Source organism: Chelonia mydas, chromosome 1 (genome assembly GCF_015237465.2).
Source record: "Chelonia mydas isolate rCheMyd1 chromosome 1, rCheMyd1.pri.v2, whole genome shotgun sequence".
Classification (NCBI taxonomy): domain Eukaryota; kingdom Metazoa; phylum Chordata; order Testudines; family Cheloniidae; genus Chelonia; species Chelonia mydas.
Window position 1 is genome coordinate 332,130,396 of NC_057849.1, and position 17,138 is coordinate 332,147,533.

The 17,138-nt window shown below is 43.4% G+C and overlaps 1 protein-coding gene and 2 long non-coding RNA genes across 4 annotated transcripts in view; all 3 read left to right on the forward strand.

Annotated features, from left to right (window-relative positions):
* Positions 1–340, forward strand: part of LOC122466807 — a 30,423-nt gene extending 30,083 nt beyond the window's left edge. The window contains exon 3 of the long non-coding RNA XR_006292640.1: positions 209–340. This is a non-coding gene — a long non-coding RNA (uncharacterized LOC122466807). The remainder of the gene's footprint in view (positions 1–208) is intronic.
* The window catches only part of FRMD4A (FERM domain containing 4A), a 550,199-nt gene that overhangs the window by 124,978 nt on the left and 408,083 nt on the right, over positions 1–17,138 (forward strand). The gene's annotated exons all lie outside the window — the stretch shown is intronic.
* The window catches only part of LOC122466806, a 32,536-nt gene continuing 28,711 nt past the window's right edge, over positions 13,314–17,138 (forward strand). Inside the window, exon 1 of the long non-coding RNA XR_006292638.1 lies at positions 13,314–13,383. This is a non-coding gene — a long non-coding RNA (uncharacterized LOC122466806). The remainder of the gene's footprint in view (positions 13,384–17,138) is intronic.

Below are 17,138 nucleotides of genomic sequence, written 5' to 3' on the forward strand. Positions count from 1 at the left end.
GTACTGTGGAAGAAGGAAACATGTGGGGTTAACAATACTTTGGTGGAGGAGTCAAGCAAAGATGTGGCGAGAGGAAGGCTGGTCTTGTGGCTAAGGCTACGGGCTTCCAATGGGACTTTGGGCAAGTCACTTAACCTTTTTTGTGTCTTGGTGCCCCATCTGTTATATGGAGATGACGATGCTTGCTCTCTCTGCCCTGTCAATTTAGATTGCAAGCTATGCAGGACAGAGACTGCCTCTCACTATGGCTATGGCCTTGTCTTTACCCCAGAAAAAGAAAAAATATGTTCACTCGAGTAAGCTGACTCAAGATAAGAATGGACATATTTTTGGAATGAAGCAAAGACCTGTGTCTTCACTGCAAAACAGGTGTGGTTTTTATGTTGTTGGTTCACTTGATGCAAATTCCTAGTGGAAATGAGGCCCAGGTAATTTTTTACTTGTCATGGTGGTATAGGATTGTGGTGGAAAATGAACCATGTGTTGTGTTTGGATCAGAACAAACCTGAGGCTCCTTTATTCAAGCATGTGCATACAGGGGGTGTCAGCCGGAGCTGCTGCGTAAACAGAAATACAGGTGATTATACTGCTGAAAACCACAATTTGTCAAACCCACTTCCTTCAACAGCATTTTCCTTATTTGGCGTATAGTGCAAGCTTCAACAGTAGCTTTGCCTTACTTGGAGTTTAGCAAAACTCCAAGTTATTGACAGGTGTTTTCTTTGCGGTTAATGGTTTTTTCTAACTTCTAGCGGTTATGGTTACATTTCTTAAGCTGTGCTGTTGCAATTGTCCCTCAATAGAATTTTCCTCACTCTCTTCTTATGCTTCATATACACAGTTAGCTTGACCAAAGTTTTAGGCCTATTAGTTTAGGCCTACTAGATTTTTCCTCCACATTCCCCCATTTGGTGCCTTTTTGGCACTGCTAATTGGGCCTAAACTTCTATAGCCATGAGCCTGTTAATTTCCTCCTTTTCGTCCTCCTGTTCTTCTGCCCAAACTGTGTCACACATTTCATTTACAATCATTAGTGCCACCTGCTTCCTTGCGCTGAGGTTGGCAGGTCTAGGGCTGGATAGGCAATGCTAAATACATTTCTTACAGCAACAATAACATAACCCTATGCTAAACAGCAGTAAAAGCAACAGCATTTCCATGGTGATAATAGGATGCGGTTGAGACTGTTGTATAGCTTTAGTCACAAAACACCGTACATTAGTCTGGGTACACAAAGTAGACATTCTATAGGCAGTATAAAAGACATTCTTTTCAGCTTGATATATATTTTGGACAATGTGAATTTGTCCTGAAATTTGGAAATTTTCTGAACCTCTGGCAGGATCGAAAGCAAATTTTGAAATCAGTCAGGTACTAAAGCAGTCCAGTTAAAGGGTATCTGGAACCTAAGGGATAATTGTAGAGTTTTATCTGCAGGCCAATAAATTATAAGATTGCCTGCGGCTGTGGTGAGATTAAAATGTACGTCATTCAAGGTGGTGGTCTCAACATGCACACAGCTATTATTAGCTTGGAAAAGTAGGCGTCCTGTCAGGGTAGTCCCGTGTCCCATACCCTCCCAACAAATGTTGTCATGAACAGTGACAACCTCTCCTGGTTTTAGTTTACGTATACACTGAAGTTGAGGGGGTTCTAATGGCCAGAGTGTCCATTGGCTTCCAATCCCTACCCAAATGTCGGGCTTTTCTCCAGGAGCACTGACTACGAATCGGTTGGGCATACCAGGTAGTTTAAGTTTCCAAATGTCTCGGTGAATTATCCAATCCCACATGCATCCTCCCCACGGACCCGGCAGGATTTGGTAGGTGGGAGCCCACACCCCTCCGACCGGCCCATATGCTTGGAAGGAGCATTGTGAACGTCTGCATCTCCATTTAGAAAATCTCCAAGCATGTCGCCATGGCCACAGATTAGATGGAACTTCTAAGGTATTTGTAAGGGCAGTAGGCCATGCCTGATGTTCAAGATCCTTCTGAATGGCCGTAAGCTGGTCATTCAGAAAATCCTGAACCTCTGAACAAGCCTGATCCCACTGCAATATCTTTCCAGCGTTCGTGATACCTAGTACCATCTTTGTTAACAGTTTTTGGGTCATTGAACTAAGGGCAGATATAACATATAATTCACCAACACAAGCCTGAACCTGGGCTAGCTGTGCTCCAGTAATAAGGCCCATGGCTTTTTCCAACTGTCCCAATTTTTCCTCATGTTGCTGACCTTTATGGATATTCCAGATTGCAGCTACACTATTTGTACCATTCCATAGGTGTCCAGCCAAGTTCCTCTTTTTTCTGGCAGAAACCCAGGTCTGTTGTTGTGCCAACCAAATGGCAGCTCCTTTTGAACAATTAGGATATATAGAGGTAATCTGAAAACTAGATAAGGGTAGTGTAAATTTTACAGTCCCTAGTGTAGCATTAATTACAGTCCATTGAAACTCCAACCCATCTTTCTTTGATGAAGTATTGTACCACATCTGTTGGCTAAACACCTTCACAAAACGGCTGAGGGGCTTCAGCATCAATGGCATAAGAAGGGGTATATTACAATAGGGTACAGGTCAAATGATCAGTTACTGGGATAATTTCAGTACAGGCAAAATTTCCAGTGGCAGAACAAACTTTTTGGGTATACATTTGATTATTTACTAGTGAGGCTACTGATTGAACAAGATCTAGAAAAATATTACTTTCCCATTCCCACCCTAAGTTTGTTAAGAAGGAGAGGCTGAGGAATATTAAAAGTTTTATCTTCAGGTAGTTTTGGCTAGCTTTCGCAAGCTATCCTTCAAGATTTCGTAGTCTTAATTCACTTAGCTGTCCAGCAATGAGGCAGCAAGGTAGGGGTTACTAGCACAATCACCTTGCTTGGTTGGAGGCTTTATTATGTTCTCAGGTAGAGAGGTTGTGCCTTCAAAGGCACGGTGGGTCTGTCAGTGGACAAAGGAGAGGTTACCGACTTTTCACCTTGTTCTTCACTCCTGATGTCCAGAAGGAGCAACAATACCAGAAGGAAAGATAGACCGATCATCAGTCAGAGAGCCATTACAGTGAGAAACATGGGCAGGTAGTCAATTCTCGGCACTTCACAGCAGTGTTGATAATTAACAGGACTTGATAAGGGTCTTTCAGCATGGGGCCAGGGCGGTTCCTTGCTGATGGACCTCTATGTAGATCCAGTCTCCTGGTTTCAGTGAGTGACAGGGCTGCTGTATATAAAAAGACCTAACACCTTTTGTTAGTGCCTGACAATAATGAAGCATTGTGTTAGCCATTAAAGGACTGTCCATTTGAGCCAGGCGAGTGGGGGCGCAGCCAGTAGTCGCATCAGGTGCCCTGTTAGAATTTCATGAGGGATGAGTCCAGTCTTTCAATTGGGAGTGGCCCTCATATTCATTAATGCTAATGGGAGGGCATTTGGCCACTTTACATTTGTTTTAGCACAGATCTTGGCCAGTTTATTTTTCAAAATCCCATTTTGACGTTTTACTGTCCCGGCAGACTGCAGGTGGTGGGGGCAGTGGAGATTGTGTTAGATCTGTAAAGCTGCACATAACTGGTTATAATTTGTCCAATAACATTAGGTCCACTATCACTGTTCCTACTCACAGGTGTGCCAAATCGTGGTACAAAATCCTTAAACAAAGTTTTACAACAGTTTTGGCATCTGCCTTTTTACAGGGAAGGGCCTTAACCCAGTTGGAAAATACATTAACTAAAACTAACACACTCATAATTACAACATTTAGACATTTAAATAAAATCCATCTGAATATTTACAAAAGGTCCCCAGGAAGGGGGATGTGCTGCCTGCCTAACCTCGACAGCTTTACCAACGCTATGTTGCTGGCAACACTGTTGGCAGTATTGCTTAAAATACCCTTGCTGATTGCTGATTGCAGGCAAAACTGAGGAATTACTCCCCATATTTTCCTGTATTTGTTTTATAGGCAGGTCAGGTTTCAATGGCTTCTATCTTTATTATTTAGGTGATTTTCATTAACACAGACATTTTCGGCTTGCTTTTGGATTCAAAGTTATCAGCTGCTTAGAGGCTTTGTCTCAAAAGGACACAATTAACTTCTAACTTTTAACTTCTGCTTTTAAACACACATTGATTTGAAAAGGAAAACACAACCCATTTTGGCTCCCCTTTGGCAAAGTGACCATTGATTACACAGAGCCACCTTAAGACTTAGTGTGGGGCATTGACTACAGCTTTTATCTGCTATTTGTTACCAAAACAGATTCAAAATCTTTTCCCATTTTCCTGGCTTTGACTGCCCTGCTGCAGCCACAATTTTGGTCTTTATTCAAAAACATTTTAAATCTTGTAAAGCATTAAGTCACCTTAAGTATTAAATGCTAAATACCAAAATTAAACAATACTAGTTTCTTTTGTCTGGCAAAAGTATTTTTTGGTTTTACAATTTTAAAACAACACCAATTCATCTTAAACTTATAAAACAAAGATTGTACACACTAGGAGTGTTGTTTTAGCAAATTTGACTAACTTGTTCATAGTTAAATGATTTCACTTAAATAACGTTTTGCCTGGATTATTTACAGAAATTCCTCCAGAGAAATGTGCCCTTTCTCCAAAGGAAACCAAGAAACCAAGAATTTTATTTTTATAACACCTTCTTTTAGCATTTGTACAAAGTTTCACTGCTTAATTTCCTCCAGTAACTACAGAGTTAACCTCTCACTTTATTTCTTTTAACTTCCTCTACTGTGGTTGCCTGCTTCTCTGGGCCCGATCCCCCCTTTTTTTTTTTTTTCCTTGTCGCATTATTTCTTTCCATGGACACAGGCATTGTTTCACTACCAATTTAGCAAGGAGGGTGGGCTTTTTGACTAACCCCCCTTTTATTTATTTATACACACATTCATTCCTCATCTCTAGATGCATCTTATTTAACAATAACTTTGAACCTTTATGTCCGGACTTAATACAACCTTTCCCTTATTTGCGGCAGTAACAACCCCTCAGCACCGGTGCTTTGCAGGAAAGGATAGTAGCAGGGCTAAGGACAATGGGAAAGATAGGAAGAACAGCAGTATTAACAGCACGGTAAAATATGGGAGTTACACTCACTGACCGTAAGATAATGACTCCTTGCTGAATGTAGGAGGTAAGAACAGGTTGGATTTTCCCTTGGCCTGTTTTGATAGAGAGTACTGCTGCACCTTGGGAAGGGGTCTTGCTGGGTTTAGGTGAATCTTAACGGGATGGGCAGACCCAGTGCACCCAACCTGGTTGGCATGATCTGCTCACAAGGCTTACAAGGAGGGAAAGACCTTAGCCGGCAGTTCCTGTTGCAACGAGGAAGGGCTGGGGTCAGTCTTCTCCTGTAAACTGCCAGGACCTCATTGTGAGTGGGATCAGGCATGTCCAGATACACACCATTTGGGATACAGCAGATTATACAATTTAATTTACACAGCAAGACTTTTCCCAAAAGGTTAGCAGGTCAACAAGTGCTTAGGAGGAAAGCATGACAGTCAAACAAAGGACCGATAGAAACGGCTTGAGGTGAAGAGACAGGGTGGGGAATAAGAGTATTGCCCACCCCTACCGCTTTTGGATCCACCAGGGCAGTAGGGACATTTACTGTATCCAATGGCCCATTTGCTTGCAATAGTAACACGCGCCGTCACTGGGTCCCTAGGGGAGGTGGACGGTGGGGACCTTGGTTTGGCCTTCCACTTCTCCCCCTGCAATGGGCAGCTATTACGGGGTCCCTGTATCTTCTGGAGCTGGAAGGTCATTAACATAGTTTTAATGTGTCAGTGGGAGTATTTGGGTTTTATTCAAATTCTTATTTTTACTTTGTTTACAGGTGCTAATTTTTGCTCCAGTCAGCTTTCTTTGGGCAGACTGTGAGAATTTTATCTAACAGCTTCTCCCTGATTTTATTTAACTTTTCCTGGTCATGGCCTGGATTTTCCTTGAGCCACTGAGCTTCTTCACAAAGGTGATTCAGTGTTTCCCTCGGCATGACCCCTCGTAGAAGCTGGTTTATAACCCTACATGGGCAGATTTGACAGTTTATAACAATTTGCAATTCATTTTTGAATTTAACTCGGTCCTCTCTTATTTCTGGAAATTTTTTAAGTAAATTAGACAATTCCTTAGGAGACCAAGGTGCATGTGCAGACACTGAAGTCTCATGACCTGAAGCACCAATGCCCAGGAGTTGGCACAAGGGGAACATTTCCTCAATATGGGGAGACACTGTCTGAGGGGTGAACGTAAGGTGCTTCTGTTACTTAATATTTCTTGCCGGCTTAGTTGGATTTAAATTCTTTGCCAATTTTCTCTTTATCTCTTTTAATTGTGTTGTAAGTTTCTCCTTGGAGTCCTTGAGACGCCTTATTTGAGATTCACAGCGCCGTTTTTCTGTTTCCCCATACCAATCGAAATATGCATCAAACTGACTTTGCCCTACCGCCTTGGCCTGAAGTGCGCCTTTGAGGTGCACAATCTTGTCAAGGTCGAAGCTTCCCTCTAAGGGAAACTGTAATTTCAGATCATCCCTGGTATACCAATTCCATTTTTTAAAAAAACTTGCAAGTAAAAGGACTATAATTTGCGTATGTGTAGTACGCCGGTGTGCCTTTTGGCAGGACGGTGATCCTTTTTGACTCACCGGCCCCCATTTTTTACCTGGCAAGGTGGGGATCCTCTTGGACCCTCCAGCCCCCAGTACCCTGGGCCTTTTCCAGGCGAGGTGGGGATCCTCTTGGACCCTCCGGCCCCCAGTGCCCGACTCAATTCACTCGTCACACTCACACAGGGAAGGTTTTGTTTAGGGCTTCCACGACTGTCTTACAGTCCCCTTTCAGCAAAGAGCGTCGGCTGGCGCCGCATACTCTGTCGCTTCAGGCGAAGTGATCAGACCAGTCAGTGGCTTATCAAACCGCATTCAGGGAGGAACCAGAGATAGGGGAGGAAAGAGCATACGGAAACAGATCATTCGAGGATGGAAGGGATGGGATCACACACTCCTAGACCCAGACAGGCCCCTCACTGGTCATAAGCCCACGGGTTCGCAGGGCGCTCTGGGCATCTTCCTGTGACTCACACTCACACCAGTCTACCGACCTTCACTCTCACACTGGCACACGGAACCAGGTCTATCCACGACCTGCCCAGCCACACTCAGTGGCTCTTCCTGGGGAAACCAAACTGGATGGGACTCTAACCTATCCCAAGGGTGTCAGGCGTATCTGGCAGCAAAAGTCCGGATAGAGTGTACAACTCACCCAAGCCCAGAGCCTACGGGCAGTCCTCCACCAGAAACCCAATATAGAGATTTCAAAAAGTCTCTTACATTTTCGGATGGGCCCGGGGTCTGGTGGGGAACAGCTTGCGGTCCTCCGGCTCTCGGGGGTCGCTGTCTATCCAAGTCACGGCACGAAGATTGTGGTGGAAAATTAACCACACGTCGTGTTCAGAACAAACCTGAGGCTCCTTTATTCAAGCATGCGCATACAGGGAGAGTCAGCCGGAGCTGCTCTGGTGTAACTGGAAATACAGGAGCTTATATTGCTGAAAACCACAATTTGTCAAACCCACTTCCTTCAACAGCATTTTCCTTATTTGGCATATAGTGCAAGCTTCAACAGTAGCTTTGCCTTACTTGGAGTTTAGCAAAACAAGCTTTACCTGTTATTGACAGGTGTTTCCTTTGCGATTAACGGTCTTTTCTAACTTCTAGCGGTTATGGTTACATTTCTTAAGCTGTGCTGTTGCAATTGCCCCTCAATGGAATTTTCCTCACTATCTTCTTATGCTTCATATACACAGTTAGCTTGACCAAAGTTTTAGGCCTATTAGTTTAGGCCTACTAGATTTTTCCTTCACAGCGTTGACCTCGACTAGCTACACTGAGGTAAAAACTATCCGTATCTTGCCTCCACTAGGATTTTGCATTGAGATAGCTAAGCTAATGTAAAATCACACTTTTGGTGGAGACATAGCCTATGTATATGTACAGTGCCTACCACCATGGGGCCCAGATCTTGGTGAGGACCTGTAAGTGCTGCTGTAGTACAAACGATAAGAAATGAGGTAGGGGCAGAGACGTAAAGGGCTTAGAAGGTGTCGAATGTAAAAGGACTCTGATGGGGGGATAATATCTCAATGAAAGATTCTTTGTGCTTTGAAAACTCTCGAGGGGTGAGAACTGAAACTGCATTTTTTTTTAATACTCTGTATCCTGGAGGGATCAAATTGAAGGTACAATGAATTCATATCAAGAAAATATGCCTGTTACCTGTGCCGCCCTTGAGGCTGGGGCTGTACCTTAAGGCTGTAAACTGGGTAGGGGGAAAGTCTCAATTACAGGAAACTGCTTGAAAAGGGAAACTAGAAACGCTTGAAAATAATGCTGGATCCACAACTATTCTACGGGGTTTGGGTCTGGAAAGGAACAGACAGCGCTGTGTGTTAGTCTTCAGCATGTTCTGAATGCAGCGAGTCTTGTGGTTTTGCTTGGACCCACGCTTCCAGTGAAGGAAGCATTTCATCCTGACCTTGCTAAAGAAGCTATGTTGAGTTGTTTTCTGAAGAGGGCCAAGCATTTTAAATTATGGTGGGTGAGATCTATAAAGCTGTAGCTATATATCAATTTTGATCCATGGGCAGCCGATGATCCGGCCGCAAGGGAAGCTAGCCCTTAGCCCCTCCTCTTGTGCCCAGGCCCCTCCCCTCTCTGTCTGTCCCCCCCCCCCCCCCCAAGAACCTCCTCTTCTGCCCCTCTCCCCCTCAGGGGCCCAGAGCACCCCCACCGTGGCCTCAGCAGCATGGCTGCTGTGCCCCCAGCCCCGGTGCACAGGGCGGCGCGGTCCGAGAGCCAGGCTGGCAGAGCGGCCCCAGCACCAGCTGCCCTGAGTCCCTGCAGGAGGCAGGCCAGCCAGTCCCAGCCAGCTTGGCCAGCCAGGGCAGAGTGCTGGAAACTACAGGAGCCTGACCTGGGAGCGGAGCATGAGCTAGGCTAGGCACAGCCTCCCCCTGCCTATGATACCTGTCGCCCATGCCCTGAGCCACAGGGAATCTTGTGCTGATAAAATCTTGTGCTGTGGGAAGGTGTGCACCAAAATGGGGATATAAAATGTGGGTTGGGGAGAGGGAAGCCTCTGGCCTGTGTTATGCAGGAAGTCACACTAGACCATAATTGTCCCTTCTGGTCTTAACATTGATGAATCTGTAGTAGAATATGGTCCCTGTATAGCAACTAAGCTTTTAGTTTGTAAAGCTACTGATGTATTTGATGTAACTCAGTGAGAAAAATGACAGGGGGTGCTCTTGGGACCACCATGATTACTGCCTTCTGTTGAGCAGTTACGTAATTTTGACCACCCAGATGTGGTATTTATGCAAACCAGGTGCCCAGTTTACACCAAAATGAATTGAAAATCTGGATCTTATGATTTGTCTACACCGTGCTTTAGTCCGCACTTGAGGGGAGTAAATGCTACCGCAAGCATGTTGTACACTAACTGCTCCACGTGGACCCTGCTGGCATGCACTAGAAGTTCCTTAGTGCATGTTAATGTAGTGTTGTTTGAAACAGGACTACAGTATGAGCACGAGGGAACTTCTCGTGCATGCCAGCAGGGCTCATGTGGACCAGTCAGTGCATGATACACTAGTGCACAGTAGCATTTACTCCCCTCTGGTGTGGACTAGAGCAACGTGTGGACAAGCCTTTACTTCCAGCCCGAGGAGCACACTTTATTGTCCCACTTTAGAAGTTGTGAACTGCTCCATTTTTTCGAGTTGTTGTTTTAGGCTGTCAATAAATCAAGAAGACAAGTCAGCCTCAGGTTGCTCATCAGTTACACTCTGTTCACTTCAGGGAGACTTTCTTTGAAACTAAAAGGGCTAGAAATTTACTATGGTATTTCCCCCGCAACAAAAGTTGAAATCCTGCAGAGTCTTAAAGCTATTCTGGTGGCTGAGCATTCAGCCCCACTGTTTCAGAGGATAAGGTGATAATGAGACTAGCTGTTGTATGTTAAAATGTAGCTTTAAAATGAAGTTCCTCTTCCTGTGTGACCTTTGGCAAGTCATTTAATCAGTCTGTGCCACATTTTCCTGTGGGAAATGGAGATAGTACTTACAGCACCTTCTTCAGCCGCTGGTTGTCACTGGTGGACAATAAATCCATTAATGTTTGTAAACTACCTTGTAAATGACTTGTAAATTAAGTCCACTTAATTATGAATCCACTGATGTAGAACAAATTCATTAATGATAGCAAAGTGTTTCTGAGAGTCTCAGATGCAAGCAAAGCATGCGAAATGACACTTCCTTCAAATGTTTCTGGATCTCTTATGAGAGACCTTGCAGGAGATAAAGAAACCTCCAAGATATACCGTAGTAAGTCACAACTGGTCAAACTCTGATAGACAAATACATCATGATCAAGAGGATGAATGACACTGTGTGATGCATCCAGGCGATGCCTTTGAGCCAAGCTTACGGTGGTTCCTTGTGACCAGATGTGGTGCTCTCTTGGTGCAGGGCAGAATGATTGCTTTGTAAGGATGTAGAAATAGTGAAGGGCAACTCCAGGGAAGCAGGGAGAGAGATTAATCACGCAGAAGAGTCAGGAAAGGGCAGGAATGCAAGCACAGTTCTGGCTCCAATAATGCAGATCCATTTGAGAATGTGAAAATTGAAGTGATTAGTAATAATGATGGGACAGAGCCAAATAGGGAGATGACACTTTAATATAGTAGGTGACCTTCACAGAGATCACCGGTACACAATGCAAAACAATCCCAAACATAGTCAAATAAGTTTAAATTTAAGCACGACACAAACATCATTCAGTGTGGCTAGTGTAGATTAGGAGGGCTGCTGATAAATTGTTAGCCAGCCACAACTCTCTTAGAATTAGAACCAGTGCTAGTGCACTGCTCGTTGATCACCATATAGCTTATTTCTGACAGGTTGTTTTTTTGTAATTTATCTGCTCTGGTGACTTTAATTCAAGTGCAGCATGTGGTTTCTCGTAAGACCCTGCTTGTATCCAGTTTTTACACTTGGGCACAGGATCAAATATTCTAAGGGTTTTATATTCACACTACCTCTCGGCATCCTGGCTTTGAACTTCCTGGATTGCAGTTTTCCTTTGTAGCTTCTTGACTCTCTGACCACAGTTGTACTTCCTTACCCATACAGAATGGAAGTACTTGTTCTGGTCTCAAACCTGCAATACTTTGTCCATCGAGATCAACTCCGTACTACTTCAATATGACTCTTACTTGGATTGGGACTGCAGGATTGCATTTTAAGTGAGCTGCTCTGCTGTTGTGCCCAGCTCAGTTTTTGTACAATTGGCTACAGGAGCTGTTGGTATTTGTGCCAAACACTTTTTCTTTTTTAAAATGCAATGAGCTGTTTGCTTGGCTGATTTTAGTGTGGAGAAAAAGTATCTTTTGGGTCTGGAATGATTTCTTTCTATAAATAATACTTTGTATTTCTGTAACACCTTCCATGTGAGGAGCTCTATTACTTAATCTAGCCTCACAACGTCCCTCTGAGGTATGTAACATCCCCTCTTTCAGAGAGATGGAACTCAGCATAGAAGGATTTGCCATGTGACTTATTCAGGATCACCCAGGAAGTATGTGGTAGATATGGGAATAGAACCTGCACCTCCTGATTGCTACTTCTCAACCACCAGACTGACCTTTCTTTCTTCATAATGCACCTTGATGTATTTAGGGATTGTGAAGAAAGCAAACCTCAACCAGTCCCTCCCTCAGAAAATCATGCCACTGAGCCAGCAAGATGTTCAAACTATTCCATGCCCATAAGTCAGTAGAGCTGATCAAATGAAATATAAAGTTCGCCATGGGCTTGGTCACGGTGTGTCTTGATTCTCTATGACTCAGAGTACTGCTTTGAATGGTATTTGGGTGAACCAGACTGGGATACCAGTGATAAAATGCTCACAAATAAATCCCCTAACCACCTGCATCTGGTTACCTCCTAGTTTTACTCATTGTAGCTTTGGTAACTGTATAGCAACACTGTTATATTAGACCCAGGCTCCTATGAATGCTTTAAAAAAATCCATGTGTGTAACAATCCTCTATCATGGCTCCTCAGTGGAAAGCAAAGCTAGGACTGCCAGTATCAAAGCAGAATCTCTAGTGCTTGTCCTACAGGAGTAGCCCCTCTATATAGCAGCTATTGCAGGCTCTTATTCTCTATGTAACATGCACTAAACTACGGAAAACAGTTGCATAACTCCTATTAGCACTAGTGGAAGGCAAACCTATAAATCCTCCCTCAATCAATAGGAGAGAAAACTACTTACATGTGTTCTTACTTTGATTCTATTTAATCCCATTTTAGGCTCAGAAGTGGGTGTTAGGGGGATGATGATCCACTGCTTTGAAATTGTTTTTAATAAGCTAAGTAAGGGAAAGAGGGATGGACAGTCAAGAAGTAATGAAGAACTTGTACATGTAACTGTAGATTAAAAGCAGGTATGGAAATGCTTCGGGAGACTGGATTCCACCAGTCCCCACATACAGGTGGTACATGGACTTAACACTGTAAAGTGAATTAGCTAATTAACTTATTGAACCACTAGCTATTATCTTTGCAAAATAAAGGACAGCTGAAAAGTTTTCAAAGGACTGAGAAGGGAGGAGAAAAACTGGCATGGTTCCAACTTTCAAAACAGGACAAATACATTTAACAATGATTTTCTTGTTAATTGAACCTTGTCCCAAGTGAAACAGGGAATGGATATTAAGTGAAAGTATCTCGATCAGATACATTTGGAATACACCCCTCTATTCATACCCTGCACACTATTGTCATGATCTTTGCAAAGTGTGCCTTGTAAGGCATAATCTGAAAACTCATCATTTGCTTGTCAGTATTGTCCTGGTAAAATATATATGGCAACACTGTAACTGAAGTTATAAGATTCCCTTGTATGATGATGTTAACACATCTTTCAAACCACACAGCCCTGCCCAGGAAGAAGTCAGGTTTGTCCAAAACAAAAGAAGGAATGTGGGCTTGCCTAAATTTGCATTTAAGCAGTAAACAGACTCACAAGCAGGGAATGAAAACAAAGGAAGTTGAAACAGGTGGGGAAAAAAGCAGAGAACACCCTTGGATATAGACTCCTTGTCTCCTGGGTCTTAGCTGGAAATGTTTTTCAAGAGGGGGACTGAAACTATAAAACAGAGGGACAACTCTCCCCCTCCCCCCGCCCCTGTCTATTGCATTCATTGCACCTCAAGAGACAGGAAGCAGTTCTTGGACTATAGGGGCGGGGTCCTGACTAAACACATTGGTCAGTAAAACTGCTGAAAGCATTGGGTGAGAAAACTTTGCTTTGCATCTAATATAGTTTGTTAGGCACCAGTAAGCGTTTTACCTCTCTTTTTCTTATGACCATTTCTGATTTTTATGCCTTGTTACTTGTACTCCCTTGAAATCTGTCTCTATGTAGTTAATAGATGTGTTTTATTGTTTTATCTAATCCAGTTGAAGTGTCTGGGTAACTCCATTTGGGGTAACAAGTTGTGTGCATATTATTCCCTTAAAGGAATAACTGCCTTAATATATTTGTAGTGTCTGGGAGCAGTACAAGATGAAAGTTTCTAAGGGGAAATCTGAGAGTGTGCTGGGGTCACCCTGTGGTAGTCTTTAAGGCTTGTAAATGCCCAAGGGTGGCTGGCTGGCTGCTGCACATATACAGATATAGCTGGGAGTGATTTACATGCTGAAGGCTATTTGTGAGCAGTCCAGGTTGGAGGCTACACTAGGAAGGCATTGTAAAGGGTACCCAAGATTATAGGATAGGGGTGATACAGCTACTCGTTGGTCTGGATTGTACCCTGGTAAATCACAACGTTCTCTTATCACCAACAGGCACAATAACCAGTAATCAGCACACTTTTATAATAATGAATGAAAATCATGGTATACAGCCTTAATCCTTGTGTCCGATAGAATTACAGACTCAGTGAATGCAAGGAATGCAGTAGATGTAAGATAGTGTCTAATCCTGCTCTGTGAGCTTTGCCATTGACTTCAGTGGAAGGAGATCAGGCACTTAAATTTTAACAAAGCATTTGATAATAGTTCCTCATGAAATCCTACTTAAAATATTCACTCAAATTCGCTTTGAAGAAAGTAAGGATAGTTGTGTAGATTGAAACCATCTGAGATAGACGTGAAGTATATGAACATAAACATCAATGCATCTAGTTGGAGTGGTGTCTAGTGGGGCATTGGAGGGATCAGTATTTTCCATCTTGATTAATATTCTGGAAGGAATGGGGAGGTTGGTAAACAACCCATTGCACCAATAAAGACAGAGAAGGGATCTAAGAAGGTCAGAAAGATGTGCAGAAATGCCTTTGTATTAGAGTAGCACATAGAGGACTCCTAATGAAATCGGGATGCCACCAGGCTAGGAACTGTACAAACCCGTAGTCCCAGACTGTCCCTATCCCAAATAACTTCCCATTTGGATAGTGAAGGGGTGGGACCGGAAACACAGGCATGGAGAGTTGAAATATTCTGCTCATGCTCATGAAGCAAGTCCGCGGGAGAGCCTGGGATAGAAGCTAGGTCTCTTGAGTCTCCGTCCATTGCCTTCGCTACACTCCCTCTCCCTAAATACAATGAAATTCAAACTACAAAAGTGCAAAAAAAAAATCTGGAAAGTAATAAACTGGGCTGCAGAGTGTCCCTAAAAGGGAATTACTTGGAAAGGTTTGGAGCTCTTGGAGCACAGTAAAGTAGATCTGAATTTGCGGTGCAAGATGGCAATAAAGCAGCAGGAGTGTATAGATAGATGGATCACATCACAGAGTAAGGAATGAAACCATGCTTAGAATACCTTGTATTGTTCTGGGCTCTTTGTTATGAGAAGGAGATCACGAAGGTAGCAGAGGAAATTCAGAGAAGAGCTACAAATTATCAAGGGGCTGGAGAAAAAATTGGAAAAAAACAAAATGTTTTGTTTGACTAACCAGTGCCAGGGTGTGATGGTTCTCAGGGTGCCCAGGACCATGAGTCACCTTATTTATCCCATCTCGCCCCCAGCAACAGGAAGACTTGTTTGTGCTTTACTGCATGTCAGCTCCCTTAAACCTCTAGTCTGTTAGCCACGCAAACAATCTGCTCTGGACTATGCCAGCTCTTACTTTGCCTTGCAGGTAAACAGTAGGTGCACCCCAGTCCCCAAGCTGCTTTGAGGCATCCCCATGTAGTATTCAGCCTCTTATCCATTGAACACTCACAGGTGAATAGACAACCTTCGTCTGGCAGAAACCTGTTTATCAGCCCTGCCTTGATTCAGACTTTCGGAACAGTGTCACTAGACATACATAACTTTTTTTACATAGTATCTGTATGTACATTTCACAACAATATTAATGAATAGTGTGATCCTGGCTTTCATTTAAGATCTTACATTACAGTCATTGTTGAACCAGAATGTATGTACCACGATCCGGCTATCCTTGTAACCCGCTTTCCTAGTTGGCATTGAGCAGTTCTTAGGGTCACATAGGGTGATGCCATGATTCTCCAAGTATTTGAAGGGTGTGGAGGCTGAAAGAGGGGCAGGACTTGTTAAGAGTGACCATCTGGCTGCACAGCAGGGCTCACGGTTGGAGCTGTGATGGAATAAATCCTGGGTTCTCTGTGGCATTTTTAGAGTCACTCTTCCAGGTACAGTCACACTTCAAAAGCTTAGTCTGCTGCTCAGTTCTGATTTGTATTGAGCAGCTGATTCTGTCAGGGCAAATGCGTGAGAGGGAAGTTTAAGAGAAGGGATCTGCTCATAGGTTTTAATCCATTCTACGTGCAGTGCCTCTCTAAAGAACCGTTGAAAGCACCGGAAGTGGCGGGGGGGGGGCGGCTTTCCTATCAAGCACAAAGTGGAGGTGTTTATGTTGTGTGGGAAGCTTCTTGGTCTTTCTAAAAATCAGGGTGAGGCAGCCAGTGAAAGAAGCTCTTTCCACTGACGAACGTGGTGGAAAGGAGTCTACCTGTAAAATTGAGCATTTCAGTGAGAGGTTCCTTTCATGCAAACACCTCATATAATACTGATGGTTTCCTCTTTGATGCCTTGCCTGCCCTATATAGAGCTAAGGTTTTCTCTCCTGTCTGAGCAGTGTGAATGGGGCAGTGAGAGTATTTATTGTCACTTACAGGATAGGCGGGAAGTCACCTTACATCAGAGACTGTTCTTACAGAGAACATAATAGTCAGAGGTAGCGTTTTCACAGAGCGCATAATAGCTGTGGTTTGCCTGAGATGTAGCTTTAAAAACTGGCATTTAATTTGACCTAGATCTTGACAAGGATGTGGAGTCCTTGACATTGCTATCTGCAAAAACAGTTTCTTTTATCCCATTGTGTTGATTCATTCGCGCAATGGAAACACACTTAGCGTCTGTTGCTATATACATAGCACTGAACACTGTGCCCTGTCTGGATGATTACAAAGTGCATGAATGAGTCCTCCATTTTACTGCTGAAAATATATATTCATACAATTTGTATGCTAATAAAAGGCTTCATACATGTCTTGATAACATCCAGGACCACAACTATACTAGTACTTAGAAAAAAGAAAAGGAGTACTTGAGGCACCTTAAAGACTGACAAATTTATTTGAGCATAAGCTTGCATGGGCTAAAACCCACTTCATCAGATGCCTCTGTCTGTAACTGTATGAGTTTTTTCATGAAGTTGATGGATTTCCACTTCATAAGGCTAAATTCAGTGCCTTGCATGGTGACAGGTTTCAGGGTAGCCGTGTTAGTCTGTATCAGCAAAAACAATGAGGAGTCCTTGTGGCACCTTAGAGACTTAACATTTATGATCTACCTTTACTCATATTTACAATGCAACCTTTTCATCAGGAGACAAGGCAGGAAGGTAGCCTTGTGGTTATAGCACCTAGCTGGGAATTAGGGTAACCAGACAGCAAATATGAAAAATCAGAATGGGGGGGGAATAGGAGCCTATATAAGAAAAAGACCCAAAAATCGGGACTGTCCCTATAAAATCAGGACATCTGGTCACCCTACTGGGAATTAGGAGACCTGAGGC